Source organism: Magnolia sinica, chromosome 10 (assembly GCF_029962835.1).
Source record: "Magnolia sinica isolate HGM2019 chromosome 10, MsV1, whole genome shotgun sequence".
Lineage (NCBI taxonomy): Eukaryota > Viridiplantae > Streptophyta > Magnoliopsida > Magnoliales > Magnoliaceae > Magnolia > Magnolia sinica.
Window position 1 is genome coordinate 81,575,142 of NC_080582.1, and position 13,462 is coordinate 81,588,603.

General features: G+C 40.6%; 1 pseudogene; it reads left to right on the forward strand.

The window, feature by feature from the left end:
- Positions 1-3,061: 3,061 nt before the first annotated feature.
- LOC131217147 (26S proteasome regulatory subunit 4 homolog B-like) lies at positions 3,062-13,153 on the forward strand (annotated as a pseudogene).
- The last annotated feature ends 309 nt before the right edge of the window (positions 13,154-13,462 follow it).

Genomic DNA, 13,462 nt, shown 5'->3' on the forward strand with positions numbered 1-13,462 from the left:
TGCTTTTTGCAGTGTGGTCCACTTGATAGTTAGATCTATCTTATTTTTCATCTCAAGCCTTAACACGAGCTCGCCAAATGGATGGATGGTTGTATATAACACATACTTCATTATTAGACCGACAAAACTTGCTTACGTAAATATCGGATTTCCTGTGAAAGCCTTTGACAAGAAGTTCCTGCGCTGGGAACTTAGGTGGGGCTCATCTTGATGTTTTATCAGGAATCCACTTTGTCCAACTGTTCGTGAGCTAATTTTAGAAAATTAGACCAAATTTGAAAAGGATCCAAGACTAAGTGGATAGTACTAAAGGAAAAGGTAGTTAGGGAAATTCCTACCGTTGAAACTTCCTTGGGTTCAACAGTGATGTTTATATGCCATCCATACCGTTAATAACGTTATTACTACTAGTATGAACTGAAAATACTGATATTAGTATGATTCAAAACTTCTGTGGCCCCATGAATATTTCAATTGCGGATATTCAATTATCATGTTTTCGGCCCACTTGAGCATTGTATACGGTTCATTTTTGGCCTCATATTATAAAATGAACTCATAAAAGTATGAAGGGTGAGGATTTCTCACAAACATTCCATTGGGCTCCATCTACGTTCCCAGCTCAGGACCTTCCTGCGGAAGGCTTTCATGGGAAATCTGCGTACATATAAGGAAATGGATTGGCTACTCCCACAGCCACCAGCTCCGTGGTTGGTGGTCGGTGCTCCATGGACCCCACCATGATGTATGTGTTTCATCCATTCCATTCATCCATTTTTACAAATCATTTTATGGCTTGATCCCAAAATGAGAGGGATATAAATCTCAAGTGGACCACACCACATGAAAACAATAGTGATAGGACATCCACCATTAAAATCTTCATAAGGCCCACTATACTAATTATTTGACATCCAATATGTTGATTAGGTTATGCTGGTCCAGATGAAGAGAAAAAACAAAGATCAACTTGATCTAAAACTTTTATAGCTTCCAAAATGTTTTTAATGGTCGACCCCATTTAACATTGTCTCCTTTAATGTGGTCCACTTGAGATTTGGATATACCTCATTTTTTGTACTAATACCTTAAAATGATCTCTAAAAATGGATGGATAGCATGGATGAAGCACATACATCATGGTGAGGCACATAGCACTGACCACTAGCCATTGGCCGGTGTTAGGGGAGTAGCCAATCCGTTCCGAGAGAATAAAGGGGCATTGATTGGGTACTATCCTGCCTCTCGAGAGCGCAGTATAGGTAGGGCTTATGAGAGGCCACCGTGGCCTATGGGTTTTATCAACACGGTCCATCATTTTTGAAACATTATTCTACCTTGTAAACTCAAAATGAAGCAGATCCAAGGATTAAATGGACCATATGGTAGGTGTTAAATGATTACCGTTGAAATTGTTCTAGGAGTCACAAAAGTTTTTTCCCTTCACCTCGGTCTATGTTACTTAGGAATAGATTGGATAGAAAATAAATATCAAGGTAAGCCTGGGGAAGGTTTTAACTATGGATGTTATTATCACTGCCATTTCTTGTGGGGTGGTCCACTTTAACCTTAGATCTGTCTCGTTTTTTTTATTTTTTTAACTTATTCACTAAAATAATGGAAACGGATTGGGTATTCCCTGCCAACGGCTATTCACCGGTGATGGATCCATCATGATGTATGTGTTTCATCCATGCCGCTCATCTACTTTTCTAGATCATTTTAAGGTATGAGACTAAAAATGAGGTATGTCCCAATCTCAAATGGACTACATTATGGGAAACAATGTTGAATGAACCTTGACCATTAAAAACTTGCTGGGGCCCATAAAAGTTTGATGATCTTTGTTTTTTCCCTTCATGCAGGTATTTATGACACAATTAACAAATTGGATGTCAAATAAACAGTACATTGGGCTTTAAGAGGATTTTAATGGTAGATATCCTGTCATTGTTGTTTTCCTGTGGTGTGGTCTACCTAAGATTTAAATCCCTCTTATATTTTGTATCAAGTTCTAAAATATTTGGGTAATTTTTAACCATAGGCCCAATGTACCATTCACCTTTTTTCATTCTACCCAGTCAAAACCTATTTCATCAGAGTAGACCTTTACCATAAGGATGAACTCATAAAAACTAAAATATCTCTAATTTTTTTGACTGCTTTTTCTTAAAAACTAAGGGTATTTTTGTCTAAAATTCATTTTTTGTACTTTAAAAATTTACTTTGTCAATAGAAGTTTTCGGGCGAAAAAAAAAAAAAAGCAGGTAAAGCCAGGGTGCTAATTCTTTCAAAATGATAAGTGAAAATGTATAAACAGCATGTATGAAACACATACATTATGATGGGCCCACATACCACCGACCACCACGGAGGCTAGTGGCAGGAGAGTGGCCAATCCGTTTTTAAAATGATAAGCCTAAATGAATAGGCGGTGCCGATCAAACCCGTACATCATGGTGACCCTCCCATCTACCCGTGCGGAGCAATGTTCAGGTGGGGTAGTACCCAATCCACGTCCGTATCAAAGTTTCTGAGGTGGGTGGATTCCTCACTGTGGGGGACCATCTTGATGTATTAACTTAAATCCAAGTCGTCCATCCGTTCTTGACGATCATTTTATGACATGATCCCAAAACCGAAGCAGATCCGAATCTCAGGTGGACCACATCACGGGAAACAATGGCGATTTTAAAAACTCATGTGGGCCACAAAAGTTTTGGATCAAGCTGATATTTATTCGGTCACTTCATCTAGGCCTTTGTGTACTTATCAACAGGTTAGATGGCAAATAAACCTTCCAGTATTCCCATGAATTTTTTAGTGGTGGGTATTCAATCACCACTCTTTCGTGTGGTGTGGTCGACCTAAGATTTGTATATGCTTCAATTTTTGGCTAGTTTACTAAAATGATACGTAAAAACGGAAGGACGGAGTGGATTTAAGTCACACAGATCAAAGTGGGCCCCACAGTGAGGGATCCACCAACCTCGGTGGATCCGGAGACCCGGCTAAGCTGCGGCATTTTCTTCCTATCCACGCCAGTATTTCCCTCTTCCATTCTTTCATCTCTCTCATCCTCGTCTGTTTCCTTCTCTCTCTTCATCTTCCATCTCTCTCTCTCTCTCTCTCTCTCTCTCTCTCTCTCTCTCTTCCCATGGGGCAAGGTTCTCCAGGCGGTCTAAACAAGCAAGGCCCGCATGGCGATCGCAAGCACGACGGAGACAAGAAAGACAAGAAATTCGATCCCCCGGCCCCGCCCGCCCGCGTCGGCCGCAAGCAGCGCAAGCAAAAGGGCCCCGAAGCGGCTGCTCGCCTCCCTCCGGTCACTCCGCTCACTGCAAGCTCCGCCTCCTCAAGCTCGAGCGGATCAAGGACTACCTCCTCATGGAAGAAGAATTCGTCTCCAACCAGGAGCGCTTGAAACCCCAGGAGGACAAGAACGAGGAGGACCGCTCCAAGGTCGACGATCTCCGTGGCTCCCCCATGAGCGTCGGGAACCTTGAGGAGCTCATCGATGAGAACCACGCGATCGTCTCGTCGTCTGTGGGGCCCGAGTATTATGTCGGGATACTGTCGTTCGTTGATAAGGATCAGCTCGAGCCCGGATGTGCCATCCTCATGCACAATAAGGTTTCTCCCTCTCCCGCCCTATATCTATTTTGATATTGTTTTGGTAATTAGGGTTAGTGAACTCTGAATTGTTGTGCACTGTGTACAATCTGCTCTCATGTGCTCCCATGGTAATTGGGGTAGTGGCTCAATTGCCACCAATCCGGGCGTTCATCTGGTCTCTCCCACCATGTAATTGCAATGAGGTTCAATGTACCAGATTGAAAGTTTGAATTACACAAGAGAAAGATGCAATGACTCTGAGTGTCACGCCTTGAAAATCGGAACCCGAGTTGGCTAGACTTGAACCCAAATTTCAGGACTGTGAGTTGTATTTAAACAAAATATACATCGCAACCCACATTATTTTCATGCATTTTCAAGGCAATCAGAGCAACTAAAAGGATAATAATCGTTGTCATTAAATAACGTCCACTGATCAATCCTTGAATCTTTAATTACATTGATAAAAATAATAATAATAACAAAATGCATTGAATTTTTAAATTTTTTTTTTCAAATAAACAAAAGGAGAAGTCTTCAATCTTGGCCAATTGGCTCTTTATATACAGACCTTGCAAAACAATCTATAAGGGTGTGAGCACGATGGCTTGTAGGGTCACATCATTCCCAAAATTGGAATTTCTACATCAACATATAACGAAGAATAGATAATGAAAGGTTGAGTCGTAGTGCGTAGTATTGCATACCGGTAGGGGCCTCGCACTAAGGGCCATAACTCACATTAGTCACATACCTAACGTGAGAAGTGATTCTAAGATGACAGACTCCTGATCCCGAATAGTCCCATACCTATTGGGGATCGTGGCCCACAAATGTGTGCACCAAAACTGTATTTACGCATCCACTACTTGAATATAAGAGGACATTAATATTCCACTAATAATAAGTGAAATTTTGAAAATGAATTCAAATAAAACAAAATAACTTTTGATCCGTTTTTGGACTTTGCCAGGGCAGAGCACCCGTGTACCCATTTTAGGGATTAACCCAAGGCAGAGCACCGTGACCGTTTTGGACCTCCCAGGGCAAGGCATCATGCATCCAACATTTTAGGGAGTCCGGGCAGAGCACCCACGTGTACATTTACTTAATCTTAAATAAAGAAAAATATGACTTTTATCTTGGAACACGGGCCATGGATTGAATATTTAAATACGACACATCCTGGAACACGGGCCAGGGGTTGAATGTCTACCATTGCTAAATTTTAAAATGCGGCACAAAATAAACATCTTTTTGGGGAATAACCTCAGGCAGAGCACCCATAATAGAATATCATGATGATCCTTCTTAGGGCAGAGCATCCGTAACTTAATCATATTTAAAAGCAGGTAGCAATAATCAAGTGAATTAATTCCAGATATCAATAATTAAATAAATGCATTTTATTTTACATGTAACCAAAATAAAAAAAAACTTAAATCAATGATATGAAATAAATAATCAATGGAAATCAAAGTACGTACTAATGTAGGCTTTTCAACCGAGAAGATCACCTACATGCTATTAGAGTGATAGATTTGATGTGATGATGGATTCTACGTGTAAATGGTCTGGGTCCGATTTCGCAAGAACTCAATTCAATGCACTTAAACTAGTAGCACTTGGTAAATGTTTTCAATGTAAAACGATGGCATCCCTACACAAATCATACGTGCTGATTTATTAAGACCCACATTAAGGTTTCTAATTATCTAATATTAAAATATAAGAAATATAACACGTTAAATCATTGAGTTGACTCAATGAGTTGGCTCGAATTCTCTAACGTATAAAATCAAAGGATAAAGATAGAAACTTAGCTGATAAATGACTCGAAGTCGGAATCTAGAATTAACTAGGATGATTGGGCCAGCGGGTCATCTGGTTGACTTGCTGAGTCAACTCGATGAAACTGCCTGCTTCTCTTTCTTCATTCCTTATCTCTTCTTCTGATTTCTCGATGGATGGTGAGGATTGATGTCAAGAAGCGTAAAAACGCATAAAAATGAAAATTCATAACTCTTCATCCGGTGGCACGAGAAGAAAGTGTTTTAGCTTCCTCACATTTAAAACGACAAGTAAAAGACATTCTAATTGGTTGGTGATGAGGCGACTTGCTGGAGGATTAAGGACCATTGAATGGTGAAATGGAGAGAATGGTCGAACGGCAACCCATGGTTGACGGGTTCTTGATGTGGATGAGGAAGATGGCAATGGCTTTTTCTTGTAGCTGACAAATCTCGGTCTACTGCTTCTCCTGGATGGTCCAGATCATTGTGATGGAGCTTATGGCTGATGTAAATCAAAGTTCAGGAGCAATCTAGGTGAGTTGAAGAGTTTTGACGTTGTACTCGCTAGAGGCACATAAAATGAGTTTATTGGTTGGTTGTTGATAACGAAGTAAGGTTAGTGTTTTATGAGTAGTTGGATAAAAGGCATTGGATGACCGAGATTGTCTGAGAAGATTTCACACAAATTGCCAGATATGGACATCATGTGCGGCTTTACCGCTGCGAGACAGACAGAGTCGTACGGATGGAGTCTTGTAACGTGCGGATTGCAGTTGGAAATATGATTGATAGGTGGGGTCCATCGAGCTAGTCAAGAGGAATAAAATCCGTCTATCAGTTTTGTAGGGCCGAGATGGTTTAAGGGCTCAATTTGTGGTTCGATCAGAGATTCAAAGTGGGTCACACATGGAATTTCATAGCAAAATGCGTAAACGGATAGGGTTTCATGATGGTCCGGTTCAGATGGGCGGTATAGATTAGGTCAATGGGTCCTAACTTGATGGATGGGGCAAGGTTGATGGGTCGGGGCGTGCGGCTACCGGTGCGAAATGCAATTGAAGGAGGAGAATGGGAGAGAAGGTCAGGGAGAGAGGTTAGGTCTTGCGGTGACGTGCACTAGCACGTCACTGCATTGAAACAACGGTGGGCCTTATAGAGATGGCAATATAAATCCACTTCGTCCATTATTTTTGCTCGATCATACTAGGGCATGGGCCCAAAAATGAGGTCGATCCAAAGTTTCGGTGGGCCACACCCTAAGAAACAGTGGGGAGTGAAATGGCCAACATTAAAAGAAATGGGTTGTTACAGTGAGTAACCTCAACAGTCCTCCAATCTTATACCGTAGAGAAACAAGGTAACTTGATCAAAGAAAATATTATTCAACTGTGTTTTATTCCATAGGACCTGCGCGTTATTTATAATGAGTGTTTACAAGGTTTTCCCTTTGAAAAATCTCTAATATTTCTAAGGAATCTAAAAAAAAGGATTCCTCGCTAGCCAAGATCTCTAAAATAAGAAAACCCTTAAACTAGAAAATCTAAGGGTTTGTTTGGATGCCTGTTAATGGGGCTAATTGTATATGATTTACAGGTAAATGGTTTACAGTCTGTGTTTGGATGCTGAAAAATGCCTGTAAATGATTTACATTCATGCAGCCCCATTTGATTTACAGGCAAAAAGCTATGATTTCATTTACAGGCTCTCCATTTACATCCTAATGGCTATAAATGGAAAGATTGCCTCTCCTTTTACATGACTTGAGCAATTTATAGGCTATCGAAACCCAGACTATTGTTTACCTGTAAATCATTTACAACTTACAGTCAAACAGTACAGGTTGTAAATGATTTGGAAATGTAAATCATTTTCCACTTAAACCATTTATAGGCATCCAAACAACCCCCAATATCGAAAAGGATATGGATGGAGTTAGGAAGAAAAGACTTGATGACATATGGTCTAATTGAAGGTATGACAATTGATAGAGTGGAATGGTGGGGACCCCAATTAATTGGGATAAGGCTTAAATGATGATGACAATGACGATTCAATGCTCGTGGATATTGTGCAAGGGTTTTTTCAACTTGCATAGCTATTGATCTAGAAGTCAATGCTTAGAAGTTTGTAGCGTCACACGCACCCCTTCAACTGGCTTGGTATGTGTGTAGGACATCTGAACCATGTATCAGGTGTGGCCCACTGGTTGGACCATGTGGCAAAAAATTAGGCTATCGAACATCAGGTTGGCCACATGTACGAAAACCAGTGGACATTAATCTGGCATTGCTGTTGAACAGGCTCACATGGTGGGTCTGCCACTTGATTCACGGCTGGCAGGTTGGTGCGTGTGACTGCATGTAGAGTTGCAAATGAAGGGTCATGGTGGAGCTAGCAAACTTTCACTACTTCAGACTCAGCTATTGTGTGCACGCACACATGTGTGCCATTCACCACACATGTTTGCCACAAGTACAACGAGGAGGGAGATGCACAGAACACCTATGACATGTTTCACATAATAGCATTCCCCTAATTTTTTAGTTTGGATCTGGTTAATCCAGTAGGGTTTTCGATAATCAGCAGTAGAGATTCTATTAATCAAAATCTGGGAGTGTATTGACAGAGGGATTAGAATCCCCACATAAAGGTTTCTTGACACTTTTATTTTATTTTTTGGTTTGGATTGCCATACCAATGCTCCCCTCATCACACCAATGAGACTCAATATGGGTCTTCCCTCTATGGAGGGCTGCACTGACAATCTCAATTTGGAGCTGGAGGCTACAGTGCTGGTTATCTTATACATTTTTCACCCAATGTTTGAAGTATAGGTGCGCACCTTCAAGATTGGGAAATATTATGGGATATAGCGGGAACTGTTGGAGATATTGGGTAATGTATTGTAGTTTGAGGAAACCTTGGGGAAATATCATGTGGAGTTGTTTTATACTGCCTGCTTGCAAATGTGAAAGCTAATAATTTGTATGAATATTTGTTTGTTCATTTTTGTCTCTGCTGTTGGTTTTGTCAAATAAACGTTGAAGGCCTAGTAATAGACTGATATCAAGATATTTTGAAGGTTTATTAATGCATGTTGATGTTATGCTTCCTCCAGGTTCTTTCTGTCGTTGGGCTTCTTCAAGATGAAGTGGATCCTATGGTTTCCGTGATGAAGGTTGAGAAGGCTCCATTAGAATCATATGCCGACATAGGTGGGTTGGATGCTCAAATCCAGGAAATCAAAGAAGCAGTGGAACTTCCTCTTACACATCCTGAATTGTATGAAGACATTGGCATCAAGCCTCCCAAGGGAGTCATACTCTATGGAGAGCCTGGAACTGGGAAAACGCTACTTGCCAAGGTCAGTTGCTAATCTGCATTTTTAATTTCATCACTCGGCATTCAATTCACCCTTTCATGTTAGATCCATGTCTATGGTTCTCTACAACAGATACACACACACACACACACAGAGAGAGAGAGAGAGAGAGAGAGAGAGAGAGAGAGAGAGAGAGAGAGAGAGAGAGAGAGAGAGAGAGAGAGATGAATGGAGTATTTTTTTAATACCAAGCATAATGCGGTATGTGGGAGTATTTTTTTAATACCAAGCATAATGCGGTATGTGTAGTTGTGGGGAGAGTGGTTGGTCTATGACTCTATGTCAGCGGTTTTTTTTGGGAGGGGGGGGACAACCACATTTTTGGTGCTTGCTTAATAAAATTACTGTCAACTTAATAAAATAAAATGGCTTCCTAAAATTCATTAGACACCAGTCACCTTGTTTCTTATGCAAGAGAATTTTAACCATGGACAGGAGTGATGATAACCGTGTGGAATGCATGCATCCAAACAGCCGAACTCTCATGTAAGTGGAAAACAATTTATGTTCCCTCATGGATTCCATGTATTGAAACACGCCCTTAGTTAATGCAAGGGCATTTTCATATTGGGCTCGAGTGGGGTGGCCTATGGGATGTAGGGGCACAATCGGAGTGGGCAGCCTGTGTGAGGCGGGTGGCTCGTGTGAAGTGGAACCCATGTGAAGTGGGGCCCACGAGGGGGGTTTGGCCAAGGTCCTAACCCATGGGATGTGAGGCCTCGGCAATGAGATAAAGGGATTGATTCGCCATGCTTTATAAGTTCGAGCTTTTAGAGCAAGTGGTTAATTATCTTGCATCATTTGTGTTTACTCTTTCTTTGAACTAAGCTGAATTCAGTCCTTTTGAGTTTTGACATGTTGTGAATGTTGTTTGCCGCTACATCTAAATATTAGAATAACCACAATTATCAGCTCAATTTTACATTTGTAAGGAGATTGGTGAAGGGATTGATTCGCTATGCTCTATAAGTTCGAGCTTTTAGAGCAAGTGGTTAATTCCTGCATCATTTGTGTTTACTCTTCTTTGAACTAAGCTGAATTCAGTCCTTTTGAGTTTTGACATCTTGTGAATGTTGTTTGCCGCTACATCTAAATTTTAGAATAACCACAATTATCAGCTCAATTTTACATCCGTAAGGAGATCGGTGAAGGGATTGATTCGCTATGCTCTATAAGTTCGAGCTTTTAGAGCAAGTGGTTAATTGTCCTGCATCATTTGTGTTTACTCTTCTTTGAACTAAGCTGAATTCAGTCCTTTGAGTTTTGACATGTTGTGAATGTTGTTTGCCGCTACATCTAAATATTAGAATAACCACAATTATCAGCTCAATTTTACATCGGTAAGGAGATTGATGCAGCTAGATGTAGCTGATGTCTTGCTCAGATTCTGCCAAAAGCTACTGGTTTGTGGTCTCATTCTGCCAAAAGCTACTGGTTTTTGGGAAATGGCATGTAATGAGACCTTACAGGCTTACACCGAGGTTGCAGGCCATTTGCTAGTAGTATTGTATTGTTTGTGCGTTGTGCTTGGATCATGACCTGGGGCTAAAACTGATTATCTATATCAATCACTCCTGTTTTATTTACATTTCATGCATCTTTCCTGAAATGGAAGACTAAAATGGCTGGAAAATTCTCTGACATTTGATTTTGGTCTTTTCTTACTGTTCCACCACACATTATCTGTTAGTATTGAATTAATAAAAAACTAAAGAATGCATTGAATTAGATAAAATTGGTGAGCGAGGAAAGCTACAGAGCTAGTTGCCAGGGTCCCAGTCATCTTGTAAGTTGATTATATTCCTTCTATCCTCTGCAGGCAGTTGCAAACTCGACGTCGGCCACTTTCTTGCGTGTTGTTGGAAGTGAGTTGATTCAGAAATACTTAGGGGATGGTCCAAAATTGGTAAGGGAGCTCTTTAGAGTTGCTGATGACCTTTCTCCGTCAATAGTATTTATTGATGAAATAGATGCAGTTGGCACCAAAAGGTATGTGGGTGGCCAGTGATTGAAAAAGGAGTACCCTTCTCTTATTGCACGTCACTAAGCAACTAGCTAAGTATTTTTTTGTAGGTATGATGCCCATTCTGGAGGTGAGCGTGAAATACAGAGAACGATGTTGGAACTTTTGAATCAGTTGGATGGTTTCGATTCAAGAGGGGACGTCAAAGTGATTCTTGCAACGAACAGAATTGAAAGCCTTGATCCTGCCTTGCTTCGACCTGGTCGAATTGATAGGAAAATTGAATTCCCACTTCCAGACATAAAAACAAGGAGGCGCATTTTCCAGGTACGACTGCAATCATGAGGAAATAATGCATGGTTTATGCATTGTCATCTGGTCAAATACCATTCCATTAATGGGATAAGTTTTATTATAACCATCCATACGTGGCAATAGCAGATTATTCATAACATTCTCTGTGCTTCTTGTATGCTTGCTTTTTTTTGCTACTGATAAACTTATATTTGTGGAGTGCAGATACACACATCAAGGATGACATTGGCAGATGACGTCAACTTAGAAGAATTTGTGATGACCAAGGATGAGTTTTCTGGAGCTGACATCAAGGCAATCTGTACTGAAGCTGGTTTGCATGCTTTAAGAGAGCGTCGCATGAAGGTGCGAACTTTAATGCCCTCATAATCTCATACTTTTTACATTCATAGATATTTCATGAGTAGTATCCCATTCTCTTAATCCACAGTTATCATTGTTGCAACACAGAGCAGTAATGGAGCTGAATGCATTTTACTTGATTATTTGTACAGAGGAGCCTCTATATACACGCAGACGTTTAAAATGCATCATTGAACCTGTTATAACGGCCATTATAATGGGAGATGGTCACTCAATGCTGTGTTATATGACAAAAAAGCCTGCTAAATAACGTTAAGTAACGTAGTTATTTCCTCAATAACAGCCATTGAATGACTGAGTTATTGCCGTTGTCTGCTCAAGCCGTTTTTGAAAGATAGTGGTGTTACATTATGGATTATTACACCATTTTGGAAAAAGAAAATGTTGTTAGTTCCCCATGGGTTGGATTTTTCTCTTTCGAATTCTCCTGATTTTCCTTTTCATAGCTGCAATTAGCATTATATAATGGAGCACCTTTGATCTTGAATCCTGAAATTCTTAAAATTGGTTCATTGTGTGTGACTATCATTATCCATCAAATATATGGGCGTGGGTGTGCTATTTTCTCAGTCAGGAGAGTCGGAAGGATATTTTTGTGCTTTTTCATTACCAATGCTTACTTGAGAATGGCTAGTGTGTCTTGGAGGACCTGTGTATGACTCGCAGGTCAGTCACTTGGATTGATGCCCACACCCAAAAGTCACATCATCTCATGGTCCTCTTATATCAACTAAAATCAAGCTTCAGTTGAGTACCACCTTCGTAGAATACCATGAAAGCCTTAATGTCACGCATCTCTGCATGAACCCTACATGCTACACATCTAATGGGATTCTTGGCCACCCTTATGTCAAGACTCCATTTCAATCCTCTCTCTCTCTCTCTCTCTCTCTCTCTCATATGATGCTTTGGCTGGCATGACAATTCACACCCTTTGGGTTTCATTTTGTATGAGTGGGAACCATGGTTTAGTAATTATCCAAACCATTAATATGATAGGCGTGGATGGAGGTAGTAAGAAAGGACTTGATAACCTATGGTCTAACTGAAGGTACGGCCCCTGATAGGGTGGAATGACGGAACATGATTTATGTAGCTGGCTCCAATTAATTGAGATAAGGCTTAGATGATGATGATGATGATTTGTATGATTGGCCCACTGCCTCCAAAAGTTCTCCCAGATTGGAAGATCCTAGCTATAGATCATTGGACTGTTTTTGGGTTGAATATGGACGGTTTGCCTATTCTTAGCTGTCTTTGTTGGCCACCTGTTGAAGGGCTGGCTAGTCTTTTCTGTCTGGGATATCTATTTGTGCATGATCCTCCACAGTGGTCCATGGTATCAATAGATAGCAACCGTAGGCCCCACCTATAAAAATAAAAAACCACCTCTACAAGTCTACTACTTTCCTCCTAGCATTGCGTGACCTCAAAACCTCAATGGCTTGATTTGATTGTAATTTGAACCTGTGAAATGGCTTACTGTGCAGGTAACTCATGTGGATTTTAAGAAGGCAAAAGAGAAGGTGATGTTCAAGAAGAAGGAAGGGGTGCCTGAAGGGCTCTATATGTAACTGCACTTGGGCACTGATACTCGCTGTTAACCTTGTGTTTTCGATTTAACTGCTTCTATTGCTGCAAATCTATTTGTGTTTTTACTACATTTCTAGACATGTTGAGAACGCCTCTCTTCCGTGAATGGAGTTCCGGAATTAGTTGGCATATGCAGTGTTTTCTTCTTCTTCTTCTTTTTTTAAAAATAAATATCTTTTACAGTTTTTTCTTGCCGGGGGATAAATCCATCATGATCTTTAGCGGTCCAATTAGCGGCCTGCAAATAAGCAGAGGCTTGAATTGAATGACCAAGTGTCCATGTCCAATTGGCAAGTCCAACTGGAAAGCTGCAATCACCACATTGGTGTGATTTTTGGGACGTGGCCTATGAGGATGCAGAATTGTGGATGGACGGAACTGATCTTATGCGCAGGTGTGAAGTATGGATATCATGATTTTGCATGGGCTCTTCACTAG